This window comes from Somniosus microcephalus, chromosome 8 (genome assembly GCF_052327205.1).
Source record: "Somniosus microcephalus isolate GS21.2 chromosome 8, FLI_Smic_1.0, whole genome shotgun sequence".
Classification (NCBI taxonomy): Eukaryota; Metazoa; Chordata; class Chondrichthyes; order Squaliformes; family Somniosidae; genus Somniosus; species Somniosus microcephalus.
The window spans coordinates 253,764,362-253,781,853 of NC_140994.1; positions in this window are offsets into that span (position 1 = coordinate 253,764,362).

Sequence of the window (17,492 nt, forward strand, 5' to 3'; positions counted from 1 at the left end):
TCTAGGCCACTGGATTACTAGTCCAGGCCTCTGGATTACTATTCTAGGCCTCTGGATTATTAGTACAGGCCTGTTAGATTACTAGTCCAGGCCTCTGGATTACTAGTCCAGGCCTATTGGATTACTAGTTTGGCCACTGGATTACTAGTCCAGGCCTCTGGATTACTAGTCTAGGCCTCTGGATTACTAGTCTAGGCCTCTGGATTGCTAGTCTAGGCCTCTGGATTACAAGTTTGGCCTCTGGATTACTAGTCCAGGCCTCTGGATTTCTAGTCTAGGCCTCTGGATTACTACTCCAGGCCTCAGGATTGCTAGCCTAAGCCTCTGGATTACAAGTTTGGCCTCTGGATTACTAGTCCAGGCCTCTGGATTGCTAGTCTAGGCCTCTGGATTGCTAGTCTAGGCCTCTGGATTACAAGTTTGGCCTCTGGATTACTAGTCCAGGCCTCTGGGTTACTAGTCTAGGCCTCTGGATTATTAGTCCAAGCCTCTGGATTACTAGTCTAGGCCTCTGGATTGCTAGTCTAGGCCTCTGGATTATTAGTCCAGGCCTCTGGATTACTAGTCTAGGCCTCTGGATTATTAGTCCAGGCCTCTGGATTACTTGTCCAGGCCTCTGGATTACTAGTCTAGGCCTCTGGATTACTAGTCAAGGCCTCTGGATTACCAGTGTAGGCCTCTGGATTACTAATCCAGGCCTCTGGATTACTAGTCCAGGCCTCTGGATTACTAGTCTAGGCCTCTGGATTACTAGTCCAGGTCTCTGGATTACTAGTCTAGGCCACTGGATTATTAGACCAGCCTCTGGATTACTAGTCCAGGCCTCTGGATTACTCGTCCAGGCCTCTGGATTACTAGTCTAGGCCTCTGGATTACTAGTCCAGGCCTCTGGATTACTAGTCTAGGCCTCTGGATTAGTAGTCCAGGCCTGTTGGATTACTATTCCAGGCCTCTGGATTACTAGTCGAGGCCTATTGGATTACTAGTCCAGGCCTCGGGATTATTAGTCCAGGCCTCTGGATTGCTAGCTAGGCCTTTGCATTACTAGTGCAGGCCTATGAGATTACTAGTCCAGGCCTCTGGATTATCAGTCTAGGCCTCTGGATTACTAGTCCAGGCCTTTTGGATTACTAGTCTAGGCCGCTGGATTACTAGTCCAGGCCTCTGGATTACTGGTCCAGGCCTGTTGGATTACTAGTCCAGGCCTCTGGATTACTAGTCCAGGCCTATTGGATTACTAGTCTAGGCCTCTGGATTACTAGTGCAGGTCTATTGGATTACTAGTCTAGGCCACTGGATTACTAGTCCAGGCCTCTGGATTACTATTCTAGGCCTCTGGATGATTAGTACAGGCCTGTTAGATTACTAGTCCAGGCCTCTGGATTACTAGTCCAGGCCTATTGGATTACTAGTTTGGCCACTGGATTACTAGTCCAGGCCTCTGGATTAGTAGTCTAGGCCTCTGGATTACTAGTCTAGGCCTCTGGATTGCTAGTCTAGGCCTCTGGATTACAAGTTTGGCCTCTGGATTACTAGTCCAGGCCTCTGGATTTCTAGTCTAGGCCTCTGGATTACTACTCCAGGCCTCAGGATTGCTAGCCTAAGCCTCTGGATTACAAGTTTGGCCTCTGGATTACTAGTCCAGGCCTCTGGATTGCTAGTCTAGGCCTCTGGATTGCTAGTCTAGGCCTCTGGATTACAAGTTTGGCCTCTGGATTACTAGTCCAGGCCTCTGGGTTACTAGTCTAGGCCTCTGGATTATTAGTCCAAGCCTCTGGATTACTAGTCTAGGCCTCTGGATTGCTAGTCTAGGCCTCTGGATTATTAGTCCAGGCCTCTGGATTACTAGTCTAGGCCTCTGGATTATTAGTCCAGGCCTCTGGATTACTTGTCCAGGCCTCTGGATTACTAGTCTAGGCCTCTGGATTACTAGTCAAGGCCTCTGGATTACCAGTGTAGGCCTCTGGATTACTAATCCAGGCCTCTGGATTACTAGTCCAGGCCTCTGGATTACTAGTCTAGGCCTCTGGATTACTAGTCCAGGTCTCTGGATTACTAGTCTAGGCCACTGGATTATTAGACCAGCCTCTGGATTACTAGTCCAGGCCTCTGGATTACTCGTCCAGGCCTCTGGATTACTAGTCTAGGCCTCTGGATTACTAGTCCAGGCCTCTGGATTACTAGTCTAGGCCTCTGGATTAGTAGTCCAGGCCTGTTGGATTACTATTCCAGGCCTCTGGATTACTAGTCGAGGCCTATTGGATTACTAGTCCAGGCCTCGGGATTATTAGTCCAGGCCTCTGGATTGCTAGCTAGGCCTTTGCATTACTAGTGCAGGCCTATGAGATTACTAGTCCAGGCCTCTGGATTATCAGTCTAGGCCTCTGGATTACTAGTCCAGGCCTTTTGGATTACTAGTCTAGGCCGCTGGATTACTAGTCCAGGCCTCTGGATTACTGGTCCAGGCCTGTTGGATTACTAGTCCAGGCCTCTGGATTACTAGTCCAGGCCTATTGGATTACTAGTCTAGGCCTCTGGATTACTAGTGCAGGTCTATTGGATTACTAGTCTAGGCCACTGGATTACTAGTCCAGGCCTCTGGATTACTATTCTAGGCCTCTGGATGATTAGTACAGGCCTGTTAGATTACTAGTCCAGGCCTCTGGATTACTAGTCCAGGCCTATTGGATTACTAGTTTGGCCACTGGATTACTAGTCCAGGCCTCTGGATTAGTAGTCTAGGCCTCTGGATTACTAGTCTAGGCCTCTGGATTGCTAGTCTAGGCCTCTGGATTACAAGTTTGGCCTCTGGATTACTAGTCCAGGCCTCTGGATTTCTAGTCTAGGCCTCTGGATTACTACTCCAGGCCTCAGGATTGCTAGCCTAAGCCTCTGGATTACAAGTTTGGCCTCTGGATTACTAGTCCAGGCCTCTGGATTGCTAGTCTAGGCCTCTGGATTGCTAGTCTAGGCCTCTGGATTACAAGTTTGGCCTCTGGATTACTAGTCCAGGCCTCTGGGTTACTAGTCTAGGCCTCTGGATTATTAGTCCAAGCCTCTGGATTACTAGTCTAGGCCTCTGGATTGCTAGTCTAGGCCTCTGGATTATTAGTCCAGGCCTCTGGATTACTAGTCTAGGCCTCTGGATTATTAGTCCAGGCCTCTGGATTACTTGTCCAGGCCTCTGGATTACTAGTCTAGGCCTCTGGATTACTAGTCAATGCCTCTGGATTACCAGTGTAGGCCTCTGGATTACTAGTCCAGGCCTCTGGATTACTAGTCCAGGCCTCTGGATTACTAGTCTAGGCCTCTGGATTACTAGTCCAGGTCTCTGGATTACTAGTCTAGGCCACTGGATTATTAGACCAGCCTCTGGATTACTAGTCCAGGCCTCTGGATTACTCGTCCAGGCCTCTGGATTACTAGTCTAGGCCTCTGGATTACTAGTCCAGGCCTCTGGATTACTAGTCTAGGCCTCTGGATTAGTAGTCCAGGCCTGTTGGATTACTATTCCAGGCCTCTGGATTACTAGTCGAGGCCTATTGGATTACTAGTCCAGGCCTCGGGATTATTAGTCCAGGCCTCTGGATTGCTAGCTAGGCCTTTGCATTACTAGTGCAGGCCTATGAGATTACTAGTCCAGGCCTCTGGATTATCAGTCTAGGCCTCTGGATTACTAGTCCAGGCCTATTGGATTACTAGTCTAGGCCGCTGGATTACTAGTCCAGGCCTCTGGATTACTGGTCCAGGCCTGTTGGATTACTAGTCCAGGCCTCTGGATTACTAGTCCAGGCCTATTGGATTACTAGTCTAGGCCTCTGGATTACTAGTGCAGGCCTATTGGATTACTAGTCTAGGCCACTGGATTACTAGTCCAGGCCTCTGGATTACTATTCTAGGCCTCTGGATTATTAGTACAGGCCTGTTAGATTACTAGTCCAGGCCTCTGGATTACTAGTCCAGGCCGATTGGATTACTAGTTTGGCCACTGGATTACTAGTCCAGGCCTCTGGATTACTAGTCTAGGCCTCTGGATTACTAGTCTAGGCCTCTGGATTGCTAGTCTAGGCCTCTGGATTACAAGTTTGGCCTCTGGATTACTAGTCCAGGCCTCTGGATTTCTAGTCTAGGCCTCTGGATTACTACTCCAGGCCTCAGGATTGCTAGCCTAAGCCTCTGGATTACAAGTTTGGCCTCTGGATTACTAGTCCAGGCCTCTGGATTGCTAGTCTAGGCCTCTGGATTGCTAGTCTAGGCCTCTGGATTACAAGTTTGGCCTCTGGATTACTAGTCCAGGCCTCTGGGTTACTAGTCTAGGCCTCTGGATTATTAGTCCAAGCCTCTGGATTACTAGTCTAGGCCTCTGGATTGCTAGTCTAGGCCTCTGGATTATTAGTCCAGGCCTCTGGATTACTAGTCTAGGCCTCTGGATTATTAGTCCAGGCCTCTGGATTACTTGTCCAGGCCTCTGGATTACTAGTCTAGGCCTCTGGATTACTAATCTAGGCCTCTGGATTGCTAGTCCAGGCATCTGGATTACTAGTCCAGGCCTCTGGATTATTAGTCCAGGCCTCTGGATTGCTAGTCTAGGCCGCTGTATTACTAGTCCAGGCCTATTGGTTTACTAGTCTAGGCCACTGGATTACTAGTCCAGGCCTCTGGATAACTAGTCTAAGCCTCTGGATTATAAGTCCAGGCCTCTGGATTACTAGTCCAGGCCTCTGGATAACTAGTCCATGCCTCTGGATTATTAATCCAGACCTCTGGATTGCTATTCCCGGCCTCTGGATTGCTAGTCCAGGCCTCTGGATTACTAGTGTAGGCCTCCGGATTACTAGTCCAGGCCTCTGGATTACTAGTCCAGGCCTCTGGATAACAAGTCTAAGCCTCTGGATTATTAGTCCAGGCATCTGGATTACTAGTCCAGGCCTCTGGACTGCTACTCCAGGCCTTTGGATTACTAGTCTAGGCCTCTGGATTACTAGTCTAGGCCTCTGGATTACTAGTCTAGGTCTCTGGATTACTAGTCCAAGCCTACTGGATTACTAGTCCAGGCCTCTGGATTACTAGTCCAGGCCTATTGGATTACTAGTCCAGGCCTCTGGATTATTAGTCCAGGCCTCTGGATTGCTAGTCTAGGCCTCGGGATTACCAATCCAGGCCTATTAGATTACTAGTCCAGGCCTCTGGATTACCAGTCTAGGCCTCTGGATTGCTAGTCCAGGCCTATTGGATTACTAGTTCGGCCTCTGGATTACTAGTCTAGGCCTCTGGATTACTAGTCTAGGCCGCTGGATTGCTAGTCTAGGCCTCTGGATTACTAGTTTGGCCTCTGGATTACTAGTCCAGGCCTCTGGATTACTAGTCTAAGCCTCTGGATTACTAGTCCAGGTCTCTGGATTACTAGTCTAGGCCTCTGGATTATTAGTCCAGCCTCTGGATTACTAGTTTAGGCCTATTGGATTACTAGTCTAGGCCTCTGGATTATTAGCGAAGGCCTCTGGAATACTAGTCTAGGCCTCTGGATTATTAGTCCAGGCCTCTGGATTACTAGTCTAGGCCTCTGGATTACTAGTCCAGTCCTCTGGATTACTAGTCCAGACCTCTGGATTACTAGTCTAGGCCTCTGGATTGCTAGTCCAGGCCTCTGGATTACTAGTCTAGGCCTCTGGATTGGTAGTCCAGGCCTGTTGGATTACTAGTCCAGGCCTCTGAATTACTAGTCGAGGCCTATTGGATTACTAGTCCAGGCCTCGGGATTATTAGTCCAGGCCTCTGGATTGCTAGCTGGGCCTCTGGATTACTAGTGCAGGCCTATTAGATTAGTAGTCCAGGCCTCTGGATTATCAGTCTAGGCCTCTGGATTACTAGTCCAGGCCTATTGGATTACTAGTCTAGGCCGCTGGATTACTAGTCTAGGCCTCTGGATAACTAGTCCAGGCCTATTTGATTACTAGTCTAGGCCACTGGATTACTAGTCCAGGCCTCTGGATAACTAGTCTAGGCCACTGGATTACTAGTCCAGGCCTCTGGATAACTAGTCCAGGCCTCTGGATAACCAGTCTAGGCTTCTGGATTATTAGTCCAGGCCTCTGGATTGCTAGCCCAGGCCTCTGGATTGCTAGTCCAGGCCTCTGAATAACTAGTCTAAGCCTCTGGATTATTAGTCCAGGAATCTGGATTACTAGTCCAGGCCTATTGGATTACTAGTCTAGGCCTATTAGATGACTCGTCCAGGCCTCTGGATTACTAGTCTAGGCCACTGGATTACTAGTCCAGGCCTCTGGATAACTAGTCCAGGCCTCTGGATAACTAGTCTAGGCCTCTGGATTATTGGTCCAGGCCTCTGGATTGCTAGTCCAGGCCTCTGGATTACTAGTCCAGGCCTCTGGATAACTAGTCTAAGCCTCCGGATTATTAGTCCAGGCATCTGGATTACTAGTCCAGGCCTCTGGATTGCTAGTCCAGGCGTCTGGATTACCAGTCTAGGCCTCTGGATTACTAGTCCAGGCCTATTGGATTACTAGTCTAAGCCTCTGGATTACTAGTCTAGGCCTCTGGATTGCTAGTCTAGGCCTCTGGATTACAAGTGCAAGCCTCTGGATTACTAGCCTAGGCCTCTGGATTGCTAGTCTAGGCCTCTGGATTACTAGTCTAGGCCTCTGGATTACTAGTCCAGGCCTCTGGATTACTAGTCCAGGCCTCTAGATTGCTAGTCTAGGCCTCTGGATTACTAGTCTAGGCCTCTGGATTACTAGTCCAGGCCTCTGGATTACTAGTCTAGGCCTCTGGATTACTTGTTGAGGCCTCTGGATAACTAGTCTAGGCCTCTGGATTATTAGTCCAGCCCTCTGGATTACTAGTCTAGGCCTCTGGATTACTAGTCCAGGCCTCTGGATTACTAGTCCAGGCCTCTGGATTGCTAGTCTAGGCCTCTGGATTACTAGTCTAGGCCTCTGGATTACTAGTCCAGGCCTCTGGATTATTAGTCTAGGCCTCTGGATTACAAGTTTGGCCTCTGGATTACAAGTCCAGGCCTCTGGATTACTAGTCTAGGCCTCTGGATTATTAGTCCAGCCCTCTGGATTACTAGTCTAGGCCTCTGGAGTACTAGTCCAGGCCTCTGGATTACTAGTATAGGCCTCTGGATTACTAGTCTAGGCCTCTGGATTGCTAGTCTAGGCCTCTGGATTACAAGTTTGGCCTCTGGATTACTAGTCCAGGCCTCTGGATTACTAGTCTAGGCCTCTGGATTATTAGTCCAATCCTCTGGATTACAAGTTTGGCCTCTGGATTACTAGTCCAGGTCTCTGGATTACTAGTCTAGGCCTCTGAATTATTAGTCCAGGCTTCTGGATTACTAGTCTAGGCCTCTTTATTACAAGTCCAGGCATCTGGATTACTAGTCCAGGCCTCTGGATTGCTAATCTAGGCCACTGGATTACTAGTCCAGGCCTCTGAATAACTAGTCTAAGCCTCTGGATTATTAGTACAGACCTCTGGATTACTAGTCCAGGCCTCTGGATAACTAGTCCATGCCTCTGGATTATTAGTCCAGGCCACTGGATTTCTAGTCCCGGCCTCTATATTGCTAGTCCAGGCCTCTGGATTACTGATCTAGGCCTCTGGATTATTAGTTCAGGCCCCTGGAATACTGGTCCAGGCCTCTGCATTACTGGTCTAGGCCTCTGGATTACTAGTCCAGGCCTCTGGATTACTAGTCCAGGCCTCTGGATTACTAGTCTAGGTCTCTGGATTACTAGTCCAGGCCTATTAGATTACTAGTCCAGGCCTCTGGATTACTAGTCTAGGCCTCTGGATCACTAGTCCAGGCCAATTGTATTACTATTCTAGGCCACTGGATTACTAGTCCAGTCCTCTGGATAACTAATCTAGGCCTCTGGATTATTAGTCCAGGCCTCTGGATTGCTAGTCCAGGCCACTGGATTACTAGTCCAGGCCTCTGGATATCTAGTCTAAGCCTCTGGATTATTAGTCCAGGCCTCTGGATTACCAGTCTAGGCCTCTGGATTACTAGTCCAGGCCTCTGGATTGCTAGTCCAGGCCTCTGGGTAACCAGTCTAGGCCTCTGGATTACTAGTCTAGGCCTCTGGATTGCTAGTCTAGGCCTCTGGATTACAAGTGCAGGCCTCTGGATTACTAGTCTAGGCCTCTGGATTACTACTCCAGGCCTCTGGATTACTAGTCCAGGCCTCTGGATTGCTAGTCTAGGCCTCTGGATTACAACATTGGCCTCTGGATTACTAGTCCAGGCCTCTGCATTACTAGTCTAGGCCTCTGGATTATTAGTCCAGGCCTCTGGATTACTAGTCTAGGCCTCTGGATTGCTAGTCTAGGACTCTGGATTACAAGTTTGGCCTCCGGATTACTAGTCCAGGCCTCTGGATTACTAGTCTAGGCCTCTGGATTACAAGTTTGGCCTCTGGATTACTAGTCCAGGCCTCTGGATTACTAGTCTACGCCTCTGGATTATTAGTCCAGGCATCTGGAGTACTAGTCCAGGCCTCTGGATTATTAGTCCAGGCCTCTGGATTGCTAGTCTAGGCCACTGGATTACTAGTCCAGGCCTCTGAATAACTAGTCTAAGCCTCTGGATTATTAGTCCAGGCCTCTGGATTACTAGTCCAGGCCTCTGGATAACTAGTCCGTGCCTCTGTATTATTAGTCCAGGCCTCTGGATTGCTAGTCCCGGCCTCTGGATTGCTAGTCCAGGCCTCTGGATTACTGGTCTAGGCCTCTGGATTACTAGTCCAGGCCTCTGGATTACTAGTCCAGGCCTATTGGATTACTAGTCCAGGCCTCTGGATTATTAGTGCAGGCCTCTGGATTGATAATCTAGGCCTCTGGATTATCAGTCTAGACCTCTGGATTTTTAGTCCAGGTTTATTGGATTAGTAGTCCAGGCCTCTGGATTACTAGTCTAGGCCATTGGATTACTAGTCTTGGCATCTGGATTACTAGTCCAGGCCTCTGGATTACTAGTGTAGGCCTCTGGATTACTGGTCCAGGCCTCTGGATTACTAGTCCAGGCCTCTGGATTACTAGTCCAGGCCTCTGGATTACTAGTCTAGGCCTCTGGATTGCTAGTCTAGGCCTCTGGATTATTAGTCCAGGCCTCTGGATTACTAGTCTAGGCCTCTGGATTAGTAGTCCAGGTCTGTTGGATTACTAGTCCAGGCCTCTGGATTACTAGTCCAGGCCTATTGGATTACTAGTCCAGGCCTCTGGATTATCAGTCTAGGACTCTGGATTGATAGTCTAGGCCTCTGGATTGCTAGTCTAGGCCTCTGGATTATTAGGCCAGGCCTCTGGATTACTAGTCTAGGCCTCTGGATTACTAGTCCAGGCCTCTGCATTACTAGTCTAGGCCTCTGGATTATTAGTCCAGGCCTCTGGATTACTAGTCTAGGCCTCTGGATTGCTAGTCTAGGTCTCTGGATTACAAGTTTGGCCTCCGGATTACTAGTCCAGGCCTCTGGATTACTAGTCTAGGCCTCTGGATTACAAGTTTGGCCTCTGGATTACTAGTCCAGGCCTCTGGATTACTAGTCTACGCCTCTGGATTATTAGTCCAGGCATCTGGAGTACTAGTCCAGGCCTCTGGATTATTAGTCCAGGCCTCTGGATTGCTAGTCTAGGCCACTGGATTACTAGTCCAGGCCTCTGAATAACTAGTCTAAGACTCTGGATTATTAGTCCAGGCCTCTGGATTACTAGTCCAGGCCTCTGGATAACTAGTCCGTGCCTCTGTATTATTAGTCCAGGCCTCTGGATTGCTAGTCCCGGCCTCTGGATTGCTAGTCCAGGCCTCTGGATTACTGGTCTAGGCCTCTGGATTACTAGTCCAGGCCTCTGGATTACTAGTCCAGGCCTATTGGATTACTAGTCCACGCCTCTGGATTATTAGTCCAGGCCTCTGGATTGATAATCTAGGCCTCTGGATTATCAGTCTAGGCCTCTGGATTATTAGTCCAGGTTTATTGGATTAGTAGTCCAGGCCTCTGGATTACTAGTCTAGGCCATTGGATTACTAGTCTTGGCATCTGGATTACTAGTCCAGGCCTCTGGATTACTAGTGTAGGCCTCTGGATTACTGGTCCAGGCCTCTGGATTACTAGTCCAGGCCTCTGGATTACTAGTCCAGGCCTCTGGATTACTAGTCTAGGCCTCTGGATTGCTAGTCTAGGCCTCTGGATTATTAGTCCAGGCCTCTGGATTACTAGTCTAGGCCTCTGGATTAGTAGTCCAGGTCTGTTGGATTACTAGTCCAGGCCTCTGGATTACTAGTCCAGGCCTATTGGATTACTAGTCCAGGCCTCTGGATTATCAGTCTAGGACTCTGGATTGATAGTCTAGGCCTCTGGATTGCTAGTCTAGGCCTCTGGATTATTAGGCCAGGCCTCTGGATTACTAGTCTAGGCCTCTGGATTAGTAGTCCAGGTCTGTTGGATTACTAGTCCAGGCCTCTGGATTACTAGTCCAGGCCTATTGGATTACTAGTCCAGGCCTCTGGATTATCTGTCTAGGACTCTGGATTGATAGTCTAGGCATCTGGATTACCAGTCTAGGCCTCTGGATTACTAGTCCAGGCCTATTGGATTACTAGTTCAGGCCACTGGATTACTAGTCTAGGCCTCTGGATTACTAGTCAAGGCCTCTGGATTACCAGTGTAGGCCTCTGGATTACTAGTCCAGGCCTCTGGATTACTAGTCCAGGCCTCTGGATTACTAGTCTAGGCCTCTGGATTACTAGTCCAGGTCTCTGGATTACTAGTCTAGGCCACTGGATTATTAGACCAGCCTCTGGATTACTAGTCCAGGCCTCTGGATTACTCGTCCAGGCCTCTGGATTACTAGTCTAGGCCTCTGGATTACTAGTCCAGGCCTCTGGATTACTAGTCTAGGCCTCTGGATTAGTAGTCCAGGCCTGTTGGATTACTATTCCAGGCCTCTGGATTACTAGTCGAGGCCTATTGGATTACTAGTCCAGGCCTCGGGATTATTAGTCCAGGCCTCTGGATTGCTAGCTAGGCCTTTGGATTACTAGTGCAGGCCTATGAGATTACTAGTCCAGGCCTCTGGATTATCAGTCTAGGCCTCTGGATTACTAGTCCAGGCCTATTGGATTACTAGTCTAGGCCGCTGGATTACTAGTCCAGGCCTCTGGATTACTGGTCCAGGCCTGTTGGATTACTAGTCCAGGCCTCTGGATTACTAGTCCAGGCCTATTGGATTACTAGTCTAGGCCTCTGGATTACTAGTCCAGGCCTCTGGGTTACTATTCTAGGCCTCTGGATTATTAGTACAGGCCTATTAGATTACTAGTCCAGGCCTCTGGATTACTAGTCCAGGCCTATTGGATTACTAGTTTGGCCACTGGATTACGAGTCCAGGCCTCTGGATTACTAGTCTAGGCCTCTGGATTACTAGTCTAGGCCCCTGGATTGCTAGTCTAGGCCTCTGGATTACAAGTTTGGCCTCTGGATTACTAGTCCAGCCCTCTGGATTTCTAGTCTAGGCCTCTGGATTACTACTCCAGGCCTCAGGATTGCTAGCCTAAGCCTCTGGATTACAAGTTTGGCCTGTGGATTACTAGTCCAGGCCTCTGGATTGCTAGTCTAGGCCTCTGGATTGCTAGTCTAGGCCTCTGGATTACAAGTTTGGCCTCTGGATTACTAGTCCAGGCCTCTGGGTTACTAGTCTAGGCCTCTGGATTATTAGTCCAAGCCTCTGGATTACTAGTCTAGGCCTCTGGATAGCTAGTCTAGGCCTCTGGATTACTAGTCCAGGCCTCTGAATTACTAGTCTAGGCCTCTGGATTATTAGTCCAGGCCTCTGGATTACTTGTCCAGGCCTCTGGATTACTAGTCTAGGCCTCTGGATTACTAATCTAGGCCTCTGGATTGCTAGTCCAGGCATCTGGATTACTAGTCCAGGCCTCTGGATTATTAGTCCAGGCCTCTGGATTGCTAGTCTAGGCCGCTGTATTACTAGTCCAGGCCTATTGGCTTACTAGTCTAGGCCACTGGATTACTAGTCCAGGCCTCTGGATAACTAGTCTAAGCCTCTGGATTATAAGTCCAGGCCTCTGGATTACTAGTCCAGGCCTCTGGATAACTAGTCCATGCCTCTGGATTATTAATCCAGGCCTCTGGATTGCCATTCCCGGCCTCTGGATTGCTAGTCCAGGCCTCTGGATTACTAGTCCAGGCCTCTGGATAACAAGTCTAAGCCTCTGGATTATTAGTCCAGGCATCTGGATTACTAGTCCAGGCCTCTGGACTGCTACTCCAGGCCTCTGGATTACTAGTCTAGGCCTCTGGATTACTAGTCTAGGTCTCTGGATTACTAGTCCAAGCCTACTGGATTACTAGTCCAGGCCTCTGGATTACTAGTCCAGGCCTATTGGATTACTAGTCCAGGCCTCTGGATTATTAGTCCAGGCCTCTGGATTGCTAGTCTAGGCCTCGGGATTACCAATCCAGGCCTATTAGATTACTAGTCCAGGCCTCTGGATTACCAGTCTAGGCCTCTGGATTACTAGTCCAGGCCTATTGGATTACTAGTTCGGCCTCTGGATTACTAGTCTAGGCCTCTGGATTACTAGTCTAGGCCGCTGGATTGCTAGTCTAGTCCTCTGGATTACTAGTTTGGCCTCTGGATTACTAGTCCAGGCCTCTGGATTACTAGTCTAAGCCTCTGGATTATTAGTCCAGCCACTGGATTACTAGTTTAGGCCTATTGGATTACTAGTCTAGGCCTCTGGATTACTAGCCAAGGCCTCTGGAATACTAGTCTAGGCCTCTGGATTATTAGTCCAGGCCTCTGGATTACTAGTCTAGGCCTCTGGATTACTAGTCCAGGCCTGTTGGATTACTAGTCCAGGCCTCTGGATTACTAGACTAGGCCTATTGGATTACTGGTCTAGCCCTCTGGAATATTAGTCCAGGCCTCTGGATTACTAGTCTAGGCCTCTGGATTAATAGTCCAGGCCTCTGGATTACTAGTCCAGGCCTCTGGATTATTAATCTAGGCCTCTGGATTACTAGTCTAGGCCACTGGATTATTAGTCCAGGCCTCTGGATTACTAGTGTAGGCCTCTGGATTACTGGTCCAGGCCTGTTGGATTACTAGTCCAGGCCTCTGGATTACTAGTCCAGGCCTATTGGATTACTAGTCCAGGCCTCTGGATTGTTATTCCAGGCCTCTGGATTGCTAGTCTAGGCCTCTGGATTACTAGTACAGGCCTATTAGATTACTAGTCCAGGCCTCTGGATTACTTGTCCAGGACTATTGGATTACTAGTGTAGGCCACGGGATTACTCGTCCAGGCCTCTGGATAACTAGTCTCGGCCTCTGGATTATTAGTTCAGGCCTCTAGATTACTAGTCCAGGCCTCTGGATTACTATTCCAGGCCTCTGGATTGCTAGTCCAGGCCTCTGGATTACTCGTCCAAGCCTACTGGATTACTAGTCCAGGCCTCTGGATTACTAGTCTAGGGCTCCGGATTACTAGTTCAGGCCTCTGGATAACTAGTCTAGGCCTGGATTACTAGCCTAGGCCTATTGGATTACTAGACTATGCCTCTGGATTACTAGTCTAGGCCTCTGGATTACTAGTCTAGTCCTCTGGATTACTAGTCCAGGCCTCTGGATTACTAGTCTAGGCCTCCGGATTACTAGTCCAGGCCTCTGGATAACTAGTCTAGGCCTGGATTACTAGTCTAGGCCTACTTGATTACTAGTCTAGGCCTCTGGATTACTAGTCTAGGCCTATTGGGTTACTAGTCTAGGCCTCTGGTTTACTGGTCTAGGCCTCTGGATTACAATCTAGGCCTCTGGATTACTAGTCCAAGCCTACTGGATTACTAGCCCAGTCCTCTGGATAACTAGTCCAGGCCTCTGGATTACTAGTCCAGGCCTCTGGATTTTTAGTCTAGGCCTCTGGATTACTAGTCCAAGCCTACTGGATTACTAGTACAGGTCCATGGATTACTAGTCCAGGCCTCTGGATTACTAGTCTAGGTAACCAGATTACTTGTCCAGGCCTCTGGATTACTAGTCCAGGCCTCTGGATTACTAGACCAGGCCTACTGGATTGCTAGTCTAGGCCTCTGGATTACTAGTAAAGGCCTCTGGATTACTAGTCCAGGTTTCTGGATTACTAGTCCAGGCTTCTGGATTACTAGTCCAGGCCACTGGACTACTAGTTCAGGCCTACTGGATTGCTAGTCTAGGCCTCTGGATTGCAAGTCCAGGCCACTGGATTGCTAGTCCAGGCCCCTGGATTACTAGTCCTGGCCTACTGGATTACTAGTACAGGTCCATGGATTACTTGTCCAGGCCTCTGGATTACTAGTCTAGGCAACTGGATTTCTAGTCCAGGCCTCTGGATTACTAGTCCAGGCCTCTGGATTACTAGTCCAGGCCTACTGGATTGCTAGTCTAGGCCTCTGGATTACTAGTCCTGGCCTCTGGATTACTAGTCCAGGCTTCTGGATTACTAGTCCAGGCCACTGGACTACTAGTTCAGGCCTACTGGATTGCAAGTCCAGGCCACTCGATTGCTAGTCCAGGCCCCTGGATTACTAGTCCAGGCCTCTGGATTACTAGTCTAGGCCTCTGGATTATTAGTCCAGGCCTCTGGATTACTTGTCCAGGCCTCTGGATTACTAGTCTAGGCCTCTGGATTACTAATCTAGGCCTCTGGATTGCTAGTCCAGGCATCTGGATTACTAGTCCAGGCCTCTGGATTATTAGTCCAGGCCTCTGGATTGCTAGTCTAGGCCGCTGTATTACTAGTCCAGGCCTATTGGCTTACTAGTCTAGGCCACTGGATTACTAGTCCAGGCCTCTGGATAACTAGTCTAAGCCTCTGGATTATAAGTCCAGGCCTCTGGATTACTAGTCCAGGCCTCTGGATAACTAGTCCATGCCTCTGGATTATTAATCCAGGCCTCTGGATTGCTATTCCCGGCCTCTGGATTGCTAGTCCAGGCCTCTGTATTACTAGTGTAGGCCTCCGGATTACTAGTCCAGGCCTCTGGATTACTAGTCCAGGCCTCTGGATAACAAGTCTAAGCCTCTGGATTATTAGTCCAGGCATCTGGATTACTAGTCCAGGCCTCTGGACTGCTACTCCAGGCCTCTGGATTACTAGTCTAGGCCTCTGGATTACTAGTCTAGGCCTCTGGATTACTAGTCTAGGTCTCTGGATTACTAGTCCAAGCCTACTGGATTACTAGTCCAGGCCTCTGGATTACTAGTCCAGGCCTATTGGATTACTAGTCCAGGCCTCTGGATTATTAGTCCAGGCCTCTGGATTGCTAGTCTAGGCCTCGGGATTACCAATCCAGGCCTATTAGATTACTAGTCCAGGCCTCTGGATTACCAGTCTAGGCCTCTGGATTACTAGTCCAGGCCTATTGGATTACTAGTTCGGCCTCTGGATTACTAGTCTAGGCCTCTGGATTACTAGGCTAGGCCGCTGGATTGCTAGTCTAGGCCTCTGGATTACTAGTTTGGCCTCTGGATTACTAGTCCAGGCCTCTGGATTACTAGTCTAAGCCTCTGGATTACTAGTCCAGGTCTCTGGATTACTAGTCTAGGCCTCTGGATTGTTAGTCCAGCCTCTGGATTACTAGTTTAGGCCTATTGGATTACTAGTCTAGGCCTCTGGATTACTAGCCAAGGCCTCTGGAATACTAGTCTAGGCCTCTGGATTATTAGTCCAGGCCTCTGGATTACTAGTCTAGGCCTCTGGATTACTAGTCCAGGCCTGTTGGATTACTAGTCCAGGCCTCTGGATTACTAGTCGAGGCCTATTGGATTACTAGTCCAGGCCTCTGGATTATTAGTCCAAGCCTCTGGATTGCTAGTCTAGGACTCTGGATTACTAGTCCAGGCCTATTGGATTACTAGTCTTGGCCGCTGGGTTACTAGTCCAGGCCTCTGGATAACTAGTCTAGGCCTCTGGATTAATAGTCCAGGCCTCTGGATTACTAGTCCAGGCCTCTGGATTATTAGACTAGGCCTCTGGATTACTGGTCTAGCCCTCTGGAATATTAGTCCAGGCCTCTGGATTACTAGTCTAGGCCTCTGGATTAATAGTCCAGGCCTCTGGATTACTAGTCCAGGCCTCTGGATTATTAGTCTAGGCCTCTGGATTACTAGTCTAGGCCTCTGGATTATTAGTCCAGGCCTCTGGATTACTAATGTAGGCCTCTGGATTACTGGTCCAGGCCTGTTGGATTACTAGTCCAGGCCTCTGGATTACTAGTCCAGGCCTATTGGATTACTAGTCCAGGCCTCTGGATTATTATTCCAGGCCTCTGGATTGATAGTCTAGGCCTCTGGATTACTAGTACAGGCCTATTAGATTACTAGTCCAGGCCTCTGGATTACTTGTCCAGGACTATTGGATTACTAGTCTAGGCCACGGGATTACTAGTCCAGGCCTCTGGATAACTAGTCTCGGCCTCTGGATTATTAGTTCAGGCCTCTAGATTACTAGTCCAGGCCTCTGGATTACTATTCCAGGCCTCTGGATTGCTAGTCCAGGCCTCTGGATTACTCGTCCAAGCCTACTGGATTACTAGTCCAGGCCTCTGGATTACTAGTCTAGGGCTCCGGATTACTAGTTCAGGCCTCTGGATAACTAGTCTAGGCCTGGATTACTAGCCTAGGCCTGTTGGATTACTAGACTATGCCTCTGGATTACTAGTCTAGGCCTCTGGATTACTAGTATAGTCCTCTGGATTACTAGTCCAGGCCTCTGGATTACTAGTCTAGGCCTCCGGATTACTAGTCCAGGCCTCTGGATAACTAGTCTAGGCCTGGATTACTAGTCTAGGCCTACTTGATTACTAGTCTAGGCCTCTGGATTACTAGTCTAGGCCTATTGGGTTACTAGTCTAGGCCTCTGGTTTACTGGTCTAGACCTCTGGATTACAATCTAGGCCTCTGGATTACTAGTCCAAGCCTACTGGATTACTAGCCCAGTCCTCTGGATTACTAGTCCAGGCCTCTGGATTACTAGTCCAGGCCTCTGGATTTTTAATCTAGGCCTCTGGATTACTAGTCCAAGCCTACTGGATTACTAGTACAGGTCCATGGATTACTAGTCCAGGCCTCTGGATTACTAGTCTAGGTAACCAGATTACTTGTCCAGGCCTCTGGATTACTAGTCCAGGCCTCTGGATTACTAGACCAGGCCTACTGGATTGCTAGTCTAGGCCTCTGGATTACTAGTAAAGGCCTCTGGATTACTAGTCCAGGCTTCTGGATTACTAGTCCAGGCTTCTGGATTACTAGTCCAGGCCACTGGACTACTAGTTCAGGCCTACTGGATTGCTAGTCTAGGCCTCTGGATTGCAAGCCCAGGCCACTGGATTGCTAGTCCAGGCCCCTGGATTACTAGTCCTGGCCTACTGGATTACTAGTACAGGTCCATGGATTACTTGTCCAGGCCT